The sequence below is a fragment of the Perca fluviatilis genome, chromosome 23 (genome assembly GCF_010015445.1).
Source record: "Perca fluviatilis chromosome 23, GENO_Pfluv_1.0, whole genome shotgun sequence".
In the NCBI taxonomy this organism is placed as follows: domain Eukaryota; kingdom Metazoa; phylum Chordata; class Actinopteri; order Perciformes; family Percidae; genus Perca; species Perca fluviatilis.
The window spans coordinates 8624765-8645727 of record NC_053134.1 but is presented as its reverse complement, the minus strand read 5'-3'; the positions used below and the strand labels follow the sequence as shown (position 1 = coordinate 8645727).

Genomic DNA, 20963 nt, shown 5'->3' with positions numbered 1-20963 from the left:
AAATAAGAACAGTGAAATGAATAAAAGGGAAAAGAAAAAGCCTTTACCCTATTCTAAGTGGATCGGTTTACAATACCAAGTACAATTTGCATTTAAAAATATCCTTACACAGCTCTTGGAACAGTATGAGCCTCTATTCTTGGCTGCAACCAGCAGCAGCTTGTGTACATTAGGTTAGGTGTGTTTGTTGGATGGTCCTAAAGAATGAAATCAAACAGAGCCACAAAGTTCCTGCTTCTGTCTGAGTTGAGCTTGGTCAGTAATGAAGGTAATTAAAATAATAGAGATAAAACAACTTGCAAAGCTTGTCACATTCCACTGGTCCATGCTTTACAGGAAAATGTATGCAAACATGATCTGTAAAATCATCGTCACAGTAATTAAGCAAAAGAAAGTAAATTGCCAAAACAAGCAAACACATGAATCATTGGTCTTTGTTCATCACATGCTTTGATGGAATGATATATTCACAGCAGTAACCTAACCAAAGAATGCTTACATTGCACATTGTTAAATAAGGCTTCACTGTACAAACCGCTTTAATTTAAAGTTTTAATAAGCCGCTGGCTTAGACAGGCAAATGTTTCATGCTCCGCTTCGATTAAACAATACGTCATGGGACAAAGCCTTCTTTGTTTGTTTGAACTCTACCAACCTTGAAAGCATTCATTGTGAAAATATCATCACAACTCTGCTTCTTCCACGTCAAACATAGTTTTATTTAGGGATGCACCGAACCCAGATTTTTGGGGTTCTGCCGAACACCGAACCCACTGGTTAAGATTCTGCCGAACCCCGAACCGAACCCTACTCCCATTCTTAACACAGTAAACACATTAATGAAGTAAACAGCATCAACAGCATTGCATTTTTCATTGTATTTTAACTGTAAAAAATAAAAAAGAATAGGCAACATTATGCCTGGCACACAAGTGGGAAAAACTATTTTTGACAAGGCCTATGTTTACCCTATCTCAAGATCCAACCAATATCCAAAATATTAGCCTTTTAGATTTATAATCCCATAAAGTAGGCTACCCCCACGCTCTATTCTAATCGTAGGAAAGTACATCGCTATCGCCAGATGAGTGACAATTTTGTTTTGCAATTTTTGCTGACCAGTGTATGATGAAGGCATGTTGGGGTGGGTGAAATTAGAAAGCTATCGTTAGCTAATGAGCAGCAGCCGGCCGTAGGGTCGCTCCGCTCCCGCTGTAGGAAGACTCATTTCCAGAGAGAACAGCTGACATCCCGGGAGAGGCACTGTCTGGTTAACACAAGTTTTTAGCTGTGACTGTCCTTCCTTTGCCATACCTGAAGTTGCTGCATTTTGGCTGCTGTCTGTAGATTCCTTCATGCACAACTTGTATTATTTTGGATGTTTCATACGCAAATGTCTTAACAGCGGCGATGTTGTGTATTGTTTAGGGCCCTTGCCACCACGAGACAAATCGGCATTGCAAATTGAACATGTAGCTCGACTTGAATTGCCTTCTTTTGACTGAAAGTACTGCCAAACGACACTTTTTCTGCTCACAAGTTCCATTTTCACTTTCTCACAGCCTACTGCCGTTGCTAGGTGGCTACTGCATTCCGTCTAGCTCCAACTACGTCATTACTTCGACCACGTAACTCTACAAAGAGTAAGGAAGTAACAAGATAGTTCAGTCCAAGATGGCGGAGCTGCAGCTCTGTCATGGGTACGTTTGTTTGCAATGGAACGTTCTATTGAGTTTCGCCTCTTGTTACTTCTATACTCTTTGGCAAGAGCAGAAACTCAACACAACGTTCGCCTCTTTTTCTCGAGTTTCGTCTCTCGTTACTTCTCTTTGGTACCGTTCGGTTTGGTCGAAAACAATTCTAACGTTCGGCAGTACCCGAACTGCGTCAAAAAGCCCAAAGTTCTGCCGAATTCCGAACCGAACTCTGGGTTCGGTGCATCCCTACTTTTATTTATGGAGCTAGAACAAACCTTGCTGGTGCTTCAGGAGCTTACAATGTGCGGCACGCTTCAGAGCTCATATTTCACAACTGTGACTGAGAGCCTTTGGTGCATATCTTTCAACCTACTAACGCCTGCAACTTGAGACGGAGAGCTGGCAACCCGGCAACCGAGTTGGCAAGCCTTTCTAACCCTTGGAGATTTCTGACACATAACTGACAACCTCAGTAACCCTTGAGATTTCAGACACATATCTGGCAACGCTTCATCCCACCAGGGCTCGCTCCACATGGTGCATCTTGATCTGGCAAAGCAACAGCCTCCAAGAACTGCAGGGAGCAGACTGGTGCAGAGGATGGAGCTGGCAACCCCACCAGGATTGGCCAGTTTCAGCTGTCACATGTTTGGCCTTTGAGAATTTACACAAGGCAGCGATGACAACAAAGTTGTACCCTTGGAGAACAACTAAAAGTACACATATTTACATATTTAACTATATACATAAATAAAACTAAAAAGTAGAAAAGAAGAGTAAATTGCAAACATAATGAATCAAGATATATTTAAATAAAAACAAAAACATTTGTCTGCTGTTGACCAAATTATTCTTGCACGACTAAATATGTGAGTGTTTGACAAATTTGCCTGAAGCCACTCCAATACTTTGTATTTGTATGTGAAGTTAAAATCAAAGTAACAACCTCAAAAAGTGCTGTGACACGTGTTATTCATTAAATCATTGAGACTAATAATCATAACTAATAACTGTAATTACATTATTTGGCGTGAAGCATAGGATGTTCATTTCAGCCGTAATTGTATAAATGTTTGTCCTTGCCGATGCCCTTTGTTTAATAGATTAAGCAAATAATAATTAAGAATAAATCTGTGTATAATCATCTAATGAGCTCTTTAAGACTGCTGTTAAGAAGGTCCGATGTGCCGGGCAGTTTTAAGAATAATGGGACCATGGGAAAATGGGGAAGATTCGTAGAATCACGCTGGTTGGCAAACAGCTTGCTGACGTGTGATTTTCTTCATGCCATTGTTTTTGCAGTATAATGTAAGAGTGTGTATTGTGTTAGAATGCAGGTGGATTTGATACAGATGGCCATCTCAACCCTCTTATCATTTCATAGAGAGCTTTCAGTGTAACAAATGTGTTGACACCTTTTTATAGATCCACCCTCATGTATTATTGAAACAGGTTTTGAGTGTTTTTCTGTCATGTCTTTCCTGGACTACACATCCTGCAGCAGCTCAGTCCTTCTTTACCCTTGACGTGAACCCATCACCACATTAAGATGCCACCAGGGAGCCTCTGCACTTGTTTGTGTCCTGGGTAGAGGCTTTCTGTATTCTGGTCTTATATTACACTATATGCTGAAGTATGGTAGTGTTATACTGTACACCTGTACACAAATGGAATTATATCTTGAAGGGTATCTCACCTTTGTGGGATTTATCTGCCTATACTGTATATTGGCATATCTCACTATATTGAAATATCTGGAGTATATAACTAAAGGGCTGAGGACTATATATATTTAAAGGCTAATACAAAGCGTCACAGAGTAGTTTCTTCCTCCAGAATATTCTGTCAGTAAATTTGTCGCCCTTTTATTTATTTATTTTTTTTTTGCTGTCGCCCTCTGAACGTGTGACTCAGGACTGCAGCCCTGCGATGCTCAGCGATGCGAACCGACTCTGAGAGCGATTGTGTTCTTTAGGCATGCAGGGCAGGTGAGGGAGAGAGAGAGAGAGAGAGAGAGGCCGATGGGAGTTAATCCTTCCTTCTGCGCCAACACAACCCTGTCCGAGCCACGGTCAGAGCTGCAGCAAACACACAAAGATTTTCTGGGTGCTTTGTTGTTACTGCAATGACCGGAACATGTTAGGATAAGTTGTTCTGTTTGTTAGAGGGCTTATACGTGCTGAGAACACAGGAACAAGCCAGTGTTCTGCATGAGTTTCATAGTTAATTCATTTTCTTAACGCGTTTATCTTTGTCAGAATTGGAATCAGAAAGGGATTTGTTGCCAAGTAAGTAACACTTATAAGGAATTTGCCTTGTTTGTTGGTGCATACATGAGCATATTAAACATTAATATGAAATAAACAAACAACAAATACAGAAACAAATATGTGTATAACATTTTAGAAAGAAGAGGCTGTATGGATTAGTGCAGGATGTGCAAAAATGTTGAGGGATGTGCAAAAGTTCAGGATATATAGAATGTGCAGAGGACAGGTATATAGTCCAGGATGAAGGATTAAGAGAATCTGTCAATAGGGTCGTGAGGCCTTTTAATAAGGCTGACTGCAGAGGGAAAGAAACTGTTGTAGTATGAGGTTTTGGTCCTGATGGACTGCAACCTCCTGCCAGCGGGGAGGGCTTCAAACACTTTGTGTCCGGGGGGAGGGGGATCGGCCACAATCTTTCCTGGAGGCATGCAGATCCTTGAGAGATGGCAGATTGTTTATATTATGAAGTGACAAGATGCTCTGGTAGTTAAACTGAATACTAGAGGGTCCCTGAATCTGCTCTTTCGTAGTTGATCTGGATTTAGAATTACGGCAAATGGCTAAATTGTACAGTTACAGAAGACTCGAAAGTCTGTGGTAGCTACCTTCCTCCTTGAGATCCTACCCGAAAGAACACCATTAAATTAATGTGCGTTGCAGAAGTTGTCAGTTCAGAGACAAATTAACCTGCCATGTAAATGTAAGGGAGTTGTTGTGTGTTGAACCGTGATGGATGCTGCTTGTAACAGGACACTGGGGCCAAAACTCAGGCAAAGCAAAACATCTGGCCACCGAGCCCCCAAGGATCTCCGGGACATTAGCCTCCCAAGGACAGCTCTCTCAGTCTGTGCAACCCAACACATCATCTGTTCAGTGTGTATGTGTGCTGCATGTGTGTAAGTGCGGCTTCCCTATACCCCACTTCCTATCCTCTCTTTCTAGCACTCGCAATCAGTACAGACCTGTGGAAAGCTGCCTGTCCAACAACAACTCATTTCAAATTCAGAACAGAAAGAACCATTTTCGCTACCTCCTGCTGAAACCAATCACAGCCGTTTTATCTGCTATGACAAGAAAACTGATCACACCGTTGAGTCGTTGCTCAAACGCTGATGTCTGCAGTCAGCACCTGCGAGTTGTTTGCGCTGTATTTCCTGGCCCTGCAGGTCCGTCCACGTTTCCTTATCTCAGCACCTCTGCCTGGCTGCCAGCAGACATCCCATTCTACCTCGGCCTGTGTTAATGTTTGATTTCTGCCTGACTAGATACTCTGTCATTGCTGCTGCTGCACCACATCGGCAGGAACAGCGAACTGATTATAAGCTTGGTTTGTTTTGTAAACATTTATGTGAACTTTACATGGACAAAAACGATTGTTCATTCATATACAAGAGAGAGAATTGTTTTGATCAGTGTGTGCACTCTGAATGCTGTTTCCTGAATGCAGGCTGACTCTCAGGTGGTCTCTTTCGTGCTACAGACCTTTTATAAAATGCCAGAGATTCACAGCACCAGGCCTTCAACACTAATTCATTTTGAACAGTGCCACAGGCCATTTGACTTTCAGTGTTTACCTGCAGAGAGACGGAGGAAAAAAAACAGGGAGGAAATGCAGCGTATGTGTAACAGCATGTCTTCTCTTGATATTTTCACTGCCAATCAAATATGTACATACTTGTCTATCCGAGTAGATGTGATTTAAATGTGCATTGAGGTTTCTTTTTTTTTTCTTTTTTTTACAAATTCTGCCATTAGTGTATGATAAGGAGCGGCCGTATGACATGAGACCCTTCTTATCCCGAGCGGTTTGACCTTTAAAAGCCAACAATGCCTCTGCTGCTGCTGCTGCTGCTGCAAGACAGCATGGATGACACAGGAGTATTTGGCAGGGTTTGGTGATGAAATGAATGGCTGAATTTCTGAGACGTTTTTTCGAACCAGCCTCAGTCACCGTTCCTCATCGAGAGCACGCAGGGCACCTCGGATACCATCTCGCCTCACGTCCACGACTGATTTTCTTTGAAGTGCATATAATTCATGTAGGAACCCTGTGATCTGCTGCCGAGCTAAGTGTCCACAAGACTGCGCAGGAGAGAAAGCTGGAGGATAGCGATAAGGCCGCCTGCCCAAAGACAGCTCAGATGACTGGAGAAGACAAGAGCAGGAAACAAAGAGGACTTTGTATTAGATGGTTTTAATGATGACCTTAAAGGCACCAGCCCTTGAAGGCATCTGACCATTAATCCTCCAATTTCCCAAGTACCACATGAGCTGACACTTAATACTATGAGAAATACTAAAATATGTATTGTAGTCAATGACCTATAGTTGTATCTAGACATGCATATAGTTTAGGTGCTTATTTGGGATAGGTTTGGAGATATTATTCCGTAATATTTCAAATATTTCGAATATTTTTGTTGCACTTGGCATAAACTACATTTTATGTTTTAAAACATATCAAAACGAAGAAAGGAGAAAGGCACTCAGAAAGCGCAGACCTTCGCCAAGACCATGCCTTATCTCGCAATGTTAACAAAAGTAAAAAAAAAAAATTGTTTATCCGCCTGGTGATTCAAATCTGCTCCAAAATATAATGGGTTCTTCCTTGGCCTACACACTTCCACCAAGTTTAATGAAAATCGGGCCAGGAGTGTTTCCTTAATCCTGCTGACAGACAAACAATCCAACCGAAAAACATAACCTCCTTGGCGGAGGTTATGAGCAAAACAACTGCAGTCAGCACCAAAACCAAGTTCCATTCACCTCCATCGTTTTGGGAAATCTTCAACAGCCTGCACATAACACCAAACATATCTGCATGGTTAGATATTGCTCGATGTAGGTGAGAAAATATATATTTTTGGTCATTTGGGTGGACTAAACCTTTAAAGCAATAACTGTGAAATGCCAGTGGTGCTGATGAAGAACTGTAATCTCTCCCTGTGCACTGTTCACTCTGCTGCTCTAAAATGCCGTCCTCGGTTCAAAATGCTTAGAAGGTAATTGTTAATTCATGCTGTTTGATATTTACAAGCCATTTAGCTTTAATGCTGTATCCAGGACTAAATAGACATTAAAACTACACAACACACAATGTTTTACAGTCGACTATAAACTGGCTTTGGAGTTTATATGATCACCTTGATGGTTTGAGGTGCCATTAGGCCATCTTACCCTCTCATCGGTGTCGTCAAATAGTAGTGAATGTTAATGGATAAGTCCTAACTTGTATAGATATGATACAACTACCCCTTGAGAGCTATAGAGACAATGAAGCAGTTAAAAGTTGTTCTGTGCAGAAAAAAAAGCTGGGTAGTAATTCAGTAATATCTCAGACATATTTTAATCTTGTCTTCTTCTTGCGCAGCTTTACCCTATCGCGCCTTATTTTCAAAGGTTTTTCAATTTAATCTTTGAGTTTTAGATTGCTTTGCTTTCAAGGGTCTGTGATAAATGAAGGCAATGTTCAGGTCAGTAGGGCCCTGAGCTCGCTTTTCAGCCCCCATTTTAGACAAAACACCAAGGCCGCAAAGTAGGAGAGGAGGAGAAGGAAATGACCAGGGGTCAAGAAAGTACAAATCGCCTATTTCATGTCTGCTGCATTCACCGCCTACATCAGTGAGATGGGAGTCGCCTCTCTATGCCTAAGCCTGAAGATCTAGCTCTATATATTTGTATGGATTCCATGTTTTTCTGTCGTATTCCCTCTAAACCAGCTTCACGCTTAGGGCTTGGTGCAGTCCTTCAAGATTCCCGCGATGACGTTTTCCTGATCTTACCGATCTCTTTCATATCAGCGAGAAGTGAAAATCAGACCTCCTTTGATGCACAGAGGGCGTTTTGTTTATCATGGCTGTCGCTGGCTGTTATCTGCATGGACAGGGATTGAATCATCAGTGGTCCAAAGCCCACCCTCTCTCCCTACTGTATTCTTTGCAAATCCCACCACTTGTCTGATGAATTTTTCCAAATGTGGCATCTCTCCAAACAGCTCAGTTTCTCGCTTGGTTATCTGCCTAACTAAAATTGCCATGCTTATCTGGCAACTGGACTTTGATTTACAATACAACGCCGAGGCGCATGTTCTGTGGCTTTCATCTCAGCAATGTCCATTCATCTGCCCTTGCAGTGTAGCAGCAATGTGTCTTCTTTTAAATAGATTTGTCTCATTTCAGGCGCCTGGTGCTGTAAAACATGCCTGCGCCTCACTGGACCTCTGTTCACAGTTTAGCCTCTCATTCTACTCCTCTGAACAAACATCAAACCAGAAATTAGGGTTGAAACAATCAGTCAATTAATTGTTGCAGTTTGACAGACTATTAATCTTGTTGGTAGTCTCCGCTTTATACTTTATATTAAAATGCACTTAGTTTTTAAACGTAAACTTTCTCTTCAGTAACTCCTTTCCTTTGTGCATTGCATTGTGGGTCCATCATCAGCACAAATCTTTTGTATGCATGACTCTTTTGAGTATACTTAATTTTGACATTTTTATTCCCCACATACATACAGAAACCTGCTTAGAATTAGGGTGCAGTAAGACATTGGAGAACAAAGCTAAAGAATTTAGTACTTCCTGTTCACGTTACTTTTTGACAGTACCAAGATGGTTCTAATATTCCTAAAAACTGTCATTCTCCTCTATCCATTCATATGCTGATATTATGACATTGCTATATTGTGTGTTGAAAACCTTAATATACAGAAAAAACAAACTTCCTCCAACAGTCGTCCAAACCATACGACCACATAGGCTGTTTGTTCCAACCTTCTAACTGAACCACAGAACATAATGGTCACCGTTTTAAACACGTCATTAACAATGTGAAACGGTCACAGTTTGGTTAGGTCGAGGCAGAAAAACTACTTGGTTAGATTTAGGCAACAATACTACTTAAGCTCAGAAAAAGATCGTGGTTTTGGGTTAAAACCAGTATCTTTGTTACATTGCTTCACTTGTGTGCGTTCTTCCATGCTGTAATTACGCACGTGACACAAAACGTGATGTAGTTCCGTTTGTTAAAGTTAAAATAACTTTTTATTTTTAAACAGATTTCAGTCGGGACACAAACACTGGTCTCCTGGGTGGAAGTCCTGTGTGTGTGTGTGTGTGTGTGTGTGTGTGTGTGTGTGTGTGTGTGTGTGTGTGTGTGTGTGTGTGTGTGTGTGTGTGTGTGTGTGTGTGTGTGTGTGTGTGTGTGTGTGTGTGTGTGTGTGTGTGTGTGTGTGTGTGTTTGACCCATCCACCCCGTGCCTCCCACCCACCCTTAACGGACTTTCTGGGTCATAATACCACGATACATGATTTCTCATCATTATTACTATGGCCACTAAAAGATGCCACCTACCAATAAACGTAAATATGGGTCATAATTGCTGCTTCTATAAACAACCTATGGGGTCGACAGTCTCCTGTGACTATTTATTATGACCTTGCCAAAAGCCTGTAAAAGAGGCAGTGAAAACAAAACCAAACAGAATAGGGTTCAAAGGGCTAATGAAAATAGCGGTTAGTTGCAGCCCTTAGACAAAACAATAATCCTATTTGCCAGCTAATCTGGACTAAAAGGACACAGGGTCGTCAGCCATGGAAATCATCTCCTCCTGCTGTACAAGGCGAACAGCAGTCAAAGCACATCAACCGAGAGCCAGCCTGCTGCTGTTGTGTCATGGGAAAAAAAGAAAAAAAACATAAAATATTTGTCCCTTTTGGAGCGTTTGGTTCTCCATGGGTAATAGATGATGGATGGTGTGACATTTCCGGCCATGCTTGTTTGGGTGTTTCACAGCGATATGCAGCTCCGTTGCTGCCTGGATGCTTGGCGTTATTGGGAGCAGATGAGAAGAGTGTGACAGAACATTACATTTGGAAAACATTGAGAAGGCATTCTCATCACGTAATAAAACACTCTGACCTTTTTAATATGGGCACAGTATCACCATGCATTGCAGTGGCATCAATTTATGTCAGGGAATCATACATTGGAGCTGAGATAATCACGTCGAGAGAGCACATGTATTGGAGAAGGGATGTCTATGGGATACTTTCTTTGATAGCCTCACTCCCATTTCCCCAATGAAAGCCAAATAATCTGTCTTGAGATGAGGCTTCTTTTTTAAAGATAATTTTTTGGGCATTTTAAGCCTTTATTTGACAGGATAGATGAAGACATGAAAGGGGAGAGAGAGGAGGAATGACATGCAGCAAAGAGCCGAGGTCGGAGTCGAACCCCGCACCGCTGCGCTGAGGACTAAACCTCTATATATGTGCGCCCGCTGTACCAACTGAGCTATCTGGGCGCTCAAGATGAGTCTTCTTTACCTTGACTTTGCTGTCCCCAGACAGAACTCCACAGACACACACATCCATGTCGATCTTCTATTTGTTAGAGGAGCTCTTCTGTGCTGACAGCACTTGAGGAATGGCTCTAAATACTACAATACCCATGAGCCATAGCAACTGTTTCTATATACATGTAGAAGAAGCTAGTCAAAGCTGGAGCAAATTCAGAAGGCTTAGAAACAAAACATTGCCCCATAGTTGTTCAATTCATCTCACATTGACTACGTTTATATGCACATAATATTCCGTTTTTTGCCCTTATTCCGAAAAAGACGATATTCTGACTAAACTGTTTACATGGCTACTGAAAGTAAATATTCCACTAATATTCCCGTTTGCATGTAGCCCTGCAAAATACAATTTTTTTCAAAGTTTTCCATCGGTGGCGGACCTTTTGGACCGTGCGAACACAGCGTCCCTCTTTCATTCCTTCAACCAGCTTCTTGAAATGTTCAGCATAGCGAGGTGTGCGCATATCCAAAAACCTGTTGATAATGTTCAAAAGTAGCTGTGTTTCTCCTTGTACAGTGTACAGCAGGGGTGTCAAACTCAATTTCAATAAGGGCCACACTGGAAATGACAATCACAATAAGGGCCAGACATGTTATGTTTATTGACATGCTTTTATTTAACAAAAAAAGTCGACATAAACCCTAAAAAAAAGTCAGCAAAAAAGTTTCTTAGCCATCATAGAATTTAGCAAATATAACAAAAATAAAAAACAAACATAACATTTTTAAAAGCAGTTTAAAAGTTTCACAGCCTGCATATTAAAGAACTATCAGCTTCTGCAGGGAATTCTGAGTCTCAAAGGAGGCAAATATGTCCAATTCTGCACGGCAGTATCTCATAAATAAAGCATAAAAAATTGATGAAACAGATTTTTTTTTTTGTTGGTGTGGTACACAACTAGTCGGGCCAAAAGTAGCTGTGAACCTAAATTGAAATGCAGGCCGGATCAAAATTTGCAAGGGGCCGGACTTGAGTTTGACACATGTGGTGTACAGCCACCATAGCAACGCACAGAGCTGACCATAAGCCGCAAACGGCAAGACGCCGTAAACTGCGGTAAAAACCCTGATCGAGACGCATATTCCAAATGCGCTGTATACGTGTCCAAAGAAAGCCTCTAAAACCCGAATGAATCCTGGATTATTCCACGTCTTAATCGGAAAATGCTAGATTCGGAAAAAGGCCTTATTCGGAATACCCAACCGGAATATGCTGTTTACATGACCTGTATCAAATTCGGAATATTGTCATATTCTGAATAATAGTGGAAAATTGGTGTGCATGTAAACTGACTCAGTGACTTAAATTCTGAAAGTCAACAGATTTTAACTGACAAATGTTCTTCTCTACTTACTTTTTTTTTTGCACACAGTCTTGTGACTTTTTTACCAAAGAACCTGATATTTTCAGATGTTTCAACCATGACAATTCCATGTCCTTTCAAGTCTTGAAACTGCAGAAAATGAAATGCTTTTGCTTGAGTACAAAATAATTCCTCCCACTTTTCTCCCAATTTCCTCCCAAAAAATGTCCCTTTTTATTTAATTCTTACACAGCCTTCATCTCTTAAATTTTGGAGGTCAGAGGTTGAAGGAAGTGGCAGATGTTGTAATGGGAGGCTATATGAAGGTGTGGCAGGTCCTCGTACAGGAGTTTAAAGGGATCCAAATTAGTTATTAGCCGCTTGAAGGGCAGTAAATTGTCAGGCTGTAATTTGCACTCTCAGATTTATACTTTGCCTCAAGGGGCCTTTATATTATAGACGACCCCTCTTACCTCGCCAGCTAAAGGTTATTGTAAATCACCCCCCTCCTACCCTCAATGCCATCAAACCTCTCTCACACAAACTCCCTTACCAACCTTTCATTTGCCTTTTTTTTCTTCTTTTTTTTGGTCTGCTGTACATGTCTGCTTTGCTTTCCCTGAAATAATCATCTCCCATGTACAAGTAGTTGTTTTTCATTCTGCTGTTGTTTTCATGTGGTGCCATTAAAGGCATCAGTGCAAGGACCAGTCCCCCACTGCCCTGATATAACATCACAACAGTGTCATGCTAAGTCCATTTAGGACAACCATTCATTGTCCTTTTCATGAACTGGCTTTTTTTTGTGTCTCTTGTAGCGCATTTCTTAAAAAGTTTGTCCAATTCCAAAAATAATCACAGGCAATCAGGCTGTACAAAATCAATGCATTATTCAACCGAGAAAACTCAGTGGTTTCCTTTTATTCATGGCTGGCTCGTTTTAAGTTAATGGCTCATTGTGAATGATTAATTTCAGCTTGGTTTATTATGCATAAATGATCAACCTTTGGGAAGTGCCATTAGATTTGATGTGGATTTTTGTGGCGGACATGTACAAAGAGATATAAAATCAGACAGGCATATTGCTTTATGAAGTTGATTGTTTTTCTTGTGTTGTGAAAGCATGGAAAATACAATCCAGCTTGATGTTTTTTACAATGGCCCCCTACAGCTTCTTTGCATCTATACTGTATCATACATTCTTTGGTTTGAGCAGCTTTTTGAAGGTGTGATGGCTTTACAACCTGCCAGTTTCTTCAGAGAATAAAAGGACGTGTGAGCCCACAAACACTGGAATATTCATGCCTTTGAGGATCTCACATCGGCAATAGCAATAGTTTGATTGTGAGTAGAGTCGGTGGATGTCCTCTGCGTTATTTTTGACGGATACATAGATGAAAAGCATCTACCTTGGTTCCTGAAGAGGCGTCATTGATAGAAGCACGCTGGCTGCTGTTGTGAAACTTGCCGCCCACCTTGAAATCAACACACCCGCATGTCGCTGTGAAGAAGAAGAGATGCTCGCTCAGCACGGGTGTAACCTTCTTGAATATTTAAAGCGAAGGAAATGAGCCTGCTGGCTTAGCTGAAACTCATGGGCAGCTGCGGTTCTTTATGGTCTCTCTGGCTCCTCGCTGTCCCATATAGGTCCTCTGTGACCGATCCTCCTTTATCAGCAAGATGTAGGCCAAGAATCCTGCTGCCACTGGTCATGGGTGATCTGCTGCTGGTGTTGTTGTGTGATTGATATAATTGATGTCCATTCTCTCTGGAACAAACAGCTTCAGAATAGTCAGTCGGTTTAAAACAACTTAAAGCGACTCTATTGACAAATCTTTCTAATTCCCTACACCTGCTCCATGGGACTTGATTGAGCTGAAGGTTTTCATTTATTTGATCTAAATGGTCAAATGTGATTATAGTGAGATAAGTCCACTTTAATGCAGCATCACTCTCTTGCATGTGTCGACATTTATTAACTCTGGGAAATTCAGCATTTGTATTAATAGCAGGAGGCTCATCTCATCATTTATTCATAACCACCCTCTGTCCTGTCCTCCCTTTGGTCTAACACTGTAAATATAACAGTTTATCAAATATTAGAGCTACAGTATAATGGAGCTTTCAGAAACTCAGATGTAGCAATTGAAAAAAAGCACAAGTATAACAATAAGGCGTCTGTTTGTGCTTGTTGCTCATCATTATGTGGTACATTCCCAGAGTGTTTTTTAAGTACTCCAAATAAGAGTCACGGTGCATTCACAAAGGGCTCCTTTTTCTGTTTCAAAGCTTCTTGCTATGAAAGTTGTCAGAATTTGTCTTAATTTATTCTTGGGAAGAGATTCACTATGCACTCTTAACGACTCATTTTTAATCTCATTTAAGGCTTTTGAGAATCTGCTGTTGGTTTCAGATGACATTGCTCATCATCCGTTCCTTCGCAAAGATTCCTGAGGCTTGGCTGGCAGCGTCCTCATCACACGACGGCAATTTTTTCTGCTTCTTTTCGAGCTGCTCTCTGTGTTTCACTTGGTGAGTCAGCGTGCCGTCAATCACACCACCACTTCTCTGTCTCTCCTGAGAGTGATGCGCAATTGCCAGGGTTTGTTTTTAGCCTGAAAGCATGACCCTCCTGCAGAAGCACACCTCAATATAAAAATAAAAAAATCAGTCGGCCCACTCGGGGAGGAAACCTTGTCCACCATCTCATTTAGAGTTTACCTTCTAGGCAGACTCCATGCTCTCTCACGCACGCACGCACGCACGCACGCATGCACACAACCTGACATATTGCAGTGCTAGGCAGTTTGCTCTGGTAATGACATGGGGAATAGAGGGAGGTGTGTGTGTGTGTGTGTGGGAGGGGGGGTAATGGTCCAGCAGGTCATGGGTAAAATAGTGCTAGAGAGAGGCTTTGAGCAAAGCCTCAGCCCATCCAAGTGGAATGTTATACTTCCCAGCTTTTTGAATGGAGTATAAATTAAAGCTGTGCCACTGATGAAATGACCTTGGATAACATTTTGAAAGAAAGCGTTAAAAAGCTACGCAGTATTCACCCTAACACACTGTAGCTTACACCAGTTTTTTTTTTCTCATTTAACAGCCGACTCAAGAATTAGAACCTCCTCATCATCATAAACCGCTGATCTGCTTTTGTTAAGAGATGTCGCTGCTGTTCACAGCTGGGCGGCAGTTGGCCACATCAAGGAATGTCAGCACTGCTCTCATCACTTCCCCTGAGGGAGTTCTGAAACATCCCCAGGGCCCCACAGTGTGTGTGTGTGTGTGTGTGTGTGTGTGTGTGTGTGCGTGCGTGCGCGTGTTAGAGCGCGGATCAGGCCGCACTTTTCTGTCCGAGCCCAGCCCGCGTCCGACAGAGCAGTAGCCGAACCCGGCCCGAGCCAGACAGGCATTAAGATATTCATGCCCGAGCTCGACACAGTTAAAATCTCGTTTTTTTTCCTCATACTAATGACACATGTACGTTTGTTTGTGTGGAAAGCCTGCTTTTATTAAGCAACTGTAGTAAGGCATTCGGAAATGTCAACAGATGAGCGCATCAGCGCACACGGGGCAACGAGCACACGTTAACACAGGCGCGCACCTACATAATCAGCTGTTTTAAAATTTTAAATGTTCAATGCCGCTGATGTGACCGAGCCCGACCCGAACCATTTCTAAATATCTGTCCGAACCCAGCCCGTCGGGTCCCTACGTGCTCGGTTCGGGTATCCATCCTCCAGAGAGTGTGTGTGTGTGTGTGTGTGTGTGTGTGTGTGTGTGTGTGTGTGTGTGTGTGTGTGTGTGTGTGTGTGTGTGTGTGTGTGTGTGTGTGTGTGTGTGTGTGTGTGTGTGTGTACTGATCACCCTTGACCGCAGCTCGACCTGTAGAACCACAGCAGAGGTGAAAGTTCACTTAACTGATGCGCTTACAGTAAGATGCTCTGTCACGCAATCCCCAGTATGTGCATCTTCACCTTTTTATTTATATACCAGGACTCTTCGTGCTCACTGAATCGCAATTCCACCACAGTGCATTCAGCCATTCGCTTCTCTCTATCTTTTCTTTCGTACTATCCCATTTTCAGGTTATTTATGAGAGCAGTGCCTGGACGCAGCGTTTCCTGGGAATAAAAATGCACCAGGTTGTGTTTACGTTGAGAGATAGAGCAAAATAAATATCATTGAATGGGAAAAAACTTCCATTTGCCCCATTTCCAATGTTGTGAATAATTCAGTGTGACCAGGATACACTGTAAGCAACTCTGGTTAAGCATAAGTTACACCTCGTATTGTTTATTTGCGGGGATGTTGCAAATAACCGTAAAATAGAAAATTATATGATGAAGTGTGATAAGAAAGGGACATTTATTTTTAAAAGCTTTTGGTAGAATTTAATAAATTCTTATTGTAATTTAGTTTTAGAATATGTATTTCATGCTGTCTGTAGGTGACTGCCAAGAAAAGATCTCTGCTAGGTTACAAACGTTCCCAGTGTCACACAAACCAACATCCACTTGCTTTATGAATCAAGCTCTTGCATTTGTTACAACTTCTCTCTGTGCAATGGAAAGATAGTAGTTAGAGCAGTTATTTTGTGGATCTTCTGGAAGCCACAATAGTATGTGAAATGTTGTTTCAGTGGAGCCCATAATCTGTCAAGTTCCTGCCAGTGTGGCCTTTAAGAAGAGGCAGTTTTAAAAACATTTCCTCACCCCTGGGGTCATAGCATTTTCTTTAACTCAGCTCTACGAGAGAAAAGATTGCTCTGAGATGGCTGGTTTAAAGAAGAGCTCCAGAGAGAGGAGTAGACTGTATACTGTTGCTGAGGAAATCAAAGCTTACCAGCAGCGTCGGGGCACTAGCAGGGGATTGTTGGGTCTCACAAGTATTAAAACAAAGGATGCAATTTGCAGAAGGGCTTTTTCTTAAGAGGAGGTGACTGTGATTAGCTACACTTCTCTGGGAGGGACATTTATAAACTCTAAGCTTCTTTTGTTGTGCCTGATCTACTGTACAAACCAAGTTTAGAAAATGGCAACGAGGTGTTGTTTTATAATGAGACTATAGCTTAATTTTCAGATGATTTTCAAGATGATTTAGCATAGAACGGAAGTTTAATGGTCACGTTGCAGAATGGGGATCATTTTGACAGCCACAGAACAATAGGATACTGAAAATGTAGCAAAGCAAATATGTATATATGGTAATATACAATATAAATAAAGCAACATGTATTTTCTTTACACATTTTTAATTATTGTATAAAAAGTAAAACGAAAGCTTGAATCTCTTTCTCTGTCCTTCCATTGTTTTGGTCCATTATAGCTCAACTCTCAATATAGATGACTTGGTTACAACACCAACACTCCCCCCTCATGTCCTGTTACTATGGTTACAGCTGGGTCGTAACAGTTGACCTGATCTTCCTCTGTAGATAATCTTAACTCAGCAAGCCCTTACATATAATAGACATATTTGTCCTGACAGTTTAACATTTGGCTTCTTGAATTTTGCAAACCAGTTACAGTTAGGTTTGTATTGGTCTTGGCTATGTCAGGCCTGGCTTTGTCAAGTAGTCTCAAGTGGCTTGATATAATAATTTGACTGCTTCATCTTGTTAACAGAAGTTTTACCAGATCAGACAGACAGCAAGGCTGTTTAATGGGATAGAATGAGATTGTACATCTGTATCTAACAAACTGGCATGAGCGCTGCATAATGTTAATTCATTATGAGATAATAAAATCATGATCCTGAGAATGCAGATGTTTTGATTTAGTTATGATCCCAAGACAACAGGCCAGAAACATTTTACAGTCACGACCACTCCGGGCGTCCACATTTTTGTAACTGCTTTCACACCCCCTGCTGCTGCTCGGACAGCTGCCTGCAGCAGTCCACTTGTGAAATGAACTGAGATGCTGAAATATGCCAAAATATCCGATCTTGATCAATACAGATTGGTTGGCTGTCCCACCAGAGTTCAGGTCCAGTAAAGATTCCAAGACAAGCATGGCCAAAGCCTGTAGCTCTGGGATGTCCCACCATTCATCCCATCAAGCCTTGTTCCTCTGCCTGTACGCTGCATTTTATGACTACCTGTGATTACAGAAGTAAATCCACTTGACTTTTTTGAAGCCTTCATTCATAATACAGAGTGAGAGTCAGTAGGATTGTCATGGTGTCTTTGCAGAGGATTTGTCGCTTTATAAGATCTATAAGGATTTGTTGCACTACTGTAGCTATGAGACAATATTGTCATGCTCCCTGGAGTTTGTCTGTAAGTCATTGTTCTTGTCTCCTGAAGGGCAGATGCTGTACAGACTCAGAATTACAATGTGTACTCAGATACAGATCACGAGTTGTATTTATCTGACAGCTTTTGAGAATTGATTTGATTTTATTTTTACGTCAAACACATTTTAATTTAGTCACAAGTGCTATATAAGTAAAGTGAAAATAACACTGCTGCAACTCATTTTCATTATTGATTTGTTTGCCATGTTTGTTTGTTTTTAAATCAATTGATTGTTTGGTCTATAAAATTTCAGGAAATACTGAAAAGTGGCTATTATGAGTTACATTATTATTATGCTATTATGAGAACACACGGTGATGTCTTTGAATTGCTTGTTTTGTCCGATTAACAGTCCAAAACCCAACAATATTTAATTTACAGTAATGAAACAGAGAAAAACACATCTGGACTTCCAAAAAGCCAGAACAAGCTGATACTTGACCTTTTTTCTTGACAAATTACTAAACAATTATTAAAATAGTGGATTATTACACTGGGTTATTAATCTTTTGTCAATCGATGTTGTAGTCCTTGAGTATTTATGTGGAAAGGATTTACAAAATCAATATAAACTGAACCCATTGTCATTGTGAAGCAGGCTTTTGCAATACTCAATTTTGCACGCTCAAATAAATACATTTCCCCATTTTGGTTCTGAAATCAAACACAGAGCATTCTGGTTATTGTGTCACATCAACCAGTTGTAAATTAAAATGTAACGCAAGCTGTCCCATCACTCAGAAGTCCCATTGAGACAGCCGTGTCTCCGTTTGATCCCTTTGTACCTGCCTGATATGACCCACTCCAGAGACGTCTCTGCATAATGTAGACTGGGATGAAGGGGACAAAGGTTTGAAGTCTACCTAAGCGACAGGCTGTCTCTCGTCCTCTGATGGTTGTCGCAGGCATATAGCTACGAATTCCTGAGTGAGTTTGTGGATCCAAAGTGTTTTGGAAAACAACAGTGGTGGGAGATGGTTTTTGTGTTTAGGGTCTGGAGAGGAGCAGCAGGGTGACCAGACAGTAATTGGTGTATAATTGTAGTTCAGGCGTATCTAAATCTTTTGTCAGTATCCATCTGCAGAAAAATGGACTGAGACACACAGAGAGAGCAAAGCTGGTGGTCTGGCAGAGGAGACCAAGGAAATGTCATGACAGGCCAGTGCGTTTCGGAATTACTGGTCACATTAAGCAAACGTTTGCATTTGTTCTTGCATATTTTTGACCATTTGAGACAAACCCTCAAAGATGTGTGACTCTTTGGAACAGTGTGGTGTGTTCTCTGTGTGAGCTCTAAGCTACATCATAGGCATGGTTATTTGAATTTTTACATCCTAAATGGAGATGAGCTACTCTGCTCTTGTGGAGCCAGTATTTTTTCTTCATTCCCTCCTCTTCTTCTTCCTCTCTTTTTCTTTCCCTCCTCTTTTTTTGTTCTCCTTCTGTTGCTTTTTCTTTTTCCCTTAACTTGCTTATTTCTTCTTCTTCTTCTCCTCGTTTTTCTTCCTCTCCCACCACCTTTTTCTCCTCCTAATCTTCCTCCTGTTCCTTCTTTTTCTCTTTCCCTTCCCCCTTTCCCCCCTCCCTCTCATTCTATACCCTCCTCTTCCTCCTTCTTCTTCTACTTCTTCTCCTCTTCTTCTCTTACTACTTTTCCATCTTCTAATTATTCCCCCTCCTTTTCCCTTTTCTCTTTATTCTTCTTATTCATCTTCTGTATCATTATTCTTATTATTTTTATCATCTGTACTAGCAGTAGTAGTAGCAGTAGTACTACTACTACTACTAGTAGTAATAGTAGTTGTTGTAGTAGTGTTGGTAATGCCTACATTCTCATTTCCATATTTTGTGGCCTTCAGTCTAATCTGCTCATAGAAGTTGAGCTCAAACTGTGAAATGATTTATTATTTTTCAAAAAAATATGACTAAAACTGCAATCTGCTGTCCAGCTCCATCACACACAGAGCAGCCACACGGTCTATCATCTCAGCTGTTATAGTGCCGTGCTCTGTCTGTAGTACTCTCTTTTGCTGCACCTCGGTGCTTTATGTGTAAATCTACTACACCTGGCATCGTGCCGGCACCACCGTATGGAGCCAATTCTCTTTCTCCCACAGATTACCGTTAGACCATTCAATCATTTCCCTTTATTGTACGATGGATTGAACCTTTGTTCCCAGATGTAATGGCATGGCTGACCTGTTCTTAATAGAATTCCTTTATTAGATAAATTAAGTCAGTAAGAGCATCTTAACACAAAAGAATAACACATAATGTATTTTATATGCTTTGTATGCAAATTAGTGTGTTAGCCAGAGGGGGAACAACCTACATCTGTGTCTGTCACTAAGGAACTGTTAGATTTTCTTGGGTCATTTTTGACCCATACTTGTCTGGAACTACCTTGATTTTGTTGCAGTTTATGTGAATAGATTGCTTTTGATTTAAAATGTCTGTATAATTGCTGTAATAGAAGAGATGGCATTGTGGTCAAGCTTAATTGTGATCTAAAGTCTGTATTAATCTTAGCCTATATGACTATTGTATTACTTAGTTACATATAATTGTGCTTTCCTGAACAATTCTTGTCTATTTCAGCAGCTTTGATGTTTGACTTTACTTATATAATATGGTACATATATCCAATATCCATTCAAAATTTAAAATTTCTTCTGATGTACTGTAATTAAATGAATATCAGTTAATATGTCATTATCATTGTAATTTAAACTCTAAAATATTGACGTAGGTATTGGTCTCAAAAGTCGAATGTTGCCCCAGCTCTAGTATTAAGGACACATGTTGCTAAGGGGACTTGGTTGTGGTTGCCAGGAAGCCTTAAAACTGCAAGTAACATAAATTACTTGCAGTAGAAGTTTTTATTAGTGATTTGATTTTCTTCTTTATATATTCATTCCTCGCTGTCTGCTTACAGCCAACTAGCATCCTACGAGCCCTGCTGCTTTATATTGTATTGCATCACTGTACCTTACACCATGGAGGGCTGTTGCAGAGTGTGTGTGATGCTGACCCA

General features: G+C 41.0%; 1 protein-coding gene across 13 annotated transcripts in view; it reads left to right on the top strand.

The window, feature by feature from the left end:
• Positions 1–20963, top strand: part of ppfia2 (PTPRF interacting protein alpha 2) — a 228669-nt gene that overhangs the window by 148183 nt on the left and 59523 nt on the right. The gene's annotated exons all lie outside the window — the stretch shown is intronic.